Below are 2500 nucleotides of genomic sequence, written 5' to 3'. Positions count from 1 at the left end.
CTTTTGATGTATGTAATAGTGTCATTATACATGAAATGGTTTTAAAACAAGGAAACCAAAAATAAGTACATGGACATATCAGGAGCTGACCGCATGAGCTACATTTCAAGAACATCATCCTCATCGTCACTGTCATCACCTGCAGTATGTATGTTAACAATTCTGTTCTCACAAGCTACTTCGCAGGTACACATATCTGTGCATTTGAGATTGTGCTTCCGACATGAGCAGATCATCGTAGAGCAACTTCTTTTACATCCACATTTGACTAGTTGAAGCACAGCCTGAGGTGCTGGCAAAACTGTTGTTGGTATGGGAAGAAGCTGGTCACCTTCCAGACGCCATCCATGAGAAGTTGGTGGAGGTAGAGTTGAAGATGCAGTGCCGCATTGTTTCCATATCATGGTGACATAATTTGCTCTGTTGATCTTCTGTACTAGGGTGGCCTTTATAGGGGGCAATTTCTCATCTGTGCTGGCGCTTACTGAAGAGGAACCAACGCATCTCGTTCAAGGAAGAGATTGTTGTGCCAGGAACGTAGAGTTGACATACGTAGCGCTCCAATTCACTGACGTCATCTTCCTGTATGCTTGGAGTGTTTCCAAGGTTGCCAAATGCTCTAACAATATCACCATCGGCTTTCTGCAGTGTATTCCAGCAGGAAATTTTTGATTTCCCGCAGAATGTGCCAGTCTAGTCACAACCACTTAAGACGTGGAAGCCAGGGAGTGCAGAAGCTTTCTGACTGCCCAGGGCATCATATTCGGACCTAAATCAATAGTTCGCCGTAGACCACCTGTTCCAACAACCATCAATGTTGCAGGACACAAGTCCTTGTAGCACTACAAGGCGATAACTAACACATCTGCATCCGGACTCTGAATGCAGATCAACGTGGCCCCCCTCTGCGAAGCGTCAAGAGCATGAAGTAGCATTCTTGTATCTGCCTCCTCTTGAGTACTGTTCAGATGATCTAATATGAGCTTGTTTGATTTGCATTCCTCACTGAGTGTTGTCACATATATCTTCTCAGATTCCTTGCGATCCTTCAAGATGTGTGATGCGAGATAGAGAGTGAGTCTTTGCTTATTGTCTTGGTTGTTCAGCAGTGGCCTTAGCGTCACCTTTTCAATGATTGCCTCATCGGAGATATTGTGAGCAAGGCTTCTATGATCTCCGAGGCACAAATTCCGTGTTCTTTCCTTCAGGGAGTTAAGAATGCCATATCGGTCAAAAACGACATGAACTTCATGAAATCCTTGAGATTTGAAATCGAGGACGTGCAAAAAGTGATTGGCGAGATCGTAGCAAGTTTTCACCCATGTAGGTTTCCCCATTGACTGGACCACAGCCATTCCATCAATGATTGTGACTGTACCATGCTGTGTTTGCTCTCCTTGTGCAACAACAAGCTGCTGTTGGTCAGGCAAACGTTCCAAGATAGTCATCAGCTTACTTTTGGCAACACAAGACCACAAGATACCATCAAAAGTGAAGAGTGAATGAGGATTTTGTGCAAACTCAAACTCACTGATGCTCTCCTTCAGGTCAATATCTGGCTGTGACAGTATCACAACAAGGAAGCGGGCGAACAGTGCTCTTTCATTCTTATTTGCTGTAACAGCGACAGCTTTCTTGCCAGAACTTGTTGTTGCCATGTTTGTGACGAGACTTGATCAGATCATACTTTTATATGGCGTCATTACGTCACGATTCGTTAGCATGTCACACATGTAAAGTATTATTGATCAATAAGATACTGAATACAGACAATGTCCGCTAAAATCTATGCATAGGGTCCACAAAATTAAATTTGTATCAGATTTTGCAAAGAAAATTTACATTGTTAAATTTTTATTTACGAATTATGACGTCATACTTCATTTGGATAAGCATTTATGAAAATATGCTTCAACGGATGGTGCCATATTTGACTCCACACACTATCCCTGGCTGTAAATAATTTATTAAATGTGCCAACATTTTTAATTTGCACCAAAATTGCAAGGGAATTGGTCTGTACTGTGTCTTGGTATATTGAACTATGACGTCATACCTAATTTGTATAAAAAAATATGCAAACGTACTCTAAAAAATTGACGCCAAAATGTTTTCCCTTACTCACATCATAAATAATGATTTCCCGCAAAGCATACAAAATTATCATCCAAATCCCACGGGATTAGATAAGGCCCTGGACTAGTTTGCTTTTGTATCCATCTTGTCCAACCTGTGCATTCTCCCCTACCCCTCATTTCCCCACATCCCTGATTCATCTCATCAGTCTCCCTCTAATTTGTCCTTCAACCCTGCTGTTGGTGTTTCCCCCTTCTCTTTCTACTGTTCCTTTTCTTCTGTTGCATCCTGATCCATTATGTGTTCTCGCTCTTCCATGAGCCTTGTACACACACAAAAAAACAGTGTTCAGAAATGTTCAAACATCATGTATTTGTCGAATCGAAAGGTTTTTTTCCAAGTTCATGGGCAACAATGAGAACAT

At 41.7% G+C, this 2500-nt stretch overlaps 1 protein-coding gene across 1 annotated transcript in view; it reads right to left on the bottom strand.

Annotated features, from left to right (window-relative positions):
- LOC147029305 (uncharacterized) overlaps nucleotides 1-2500 on the bottom strand; it is a 415972-nt gene that overhangs the window by 162733 nt on the left and 250739 nt on the right. The window lies entirely within an intron of this gene.

The sequence above is a fragment of the Eptatretus burgeri genome, chromosome 3 (genome assembly GCF_056783735.1).
Source record: "Eptatretus burgeri isolate ZD-2024b chromosome 3, Ebu_testis_v1, whole genome shotgun sequence".
NCBI lineage: Eukaryota > Metazoa > Chordata > Myxini > Myxiniformes > Myxinidae > Eptatretus > Eptatretus burgeri.
This window is presented reverse-complemented; position numbering and strand designations above follow the sequence as displayed.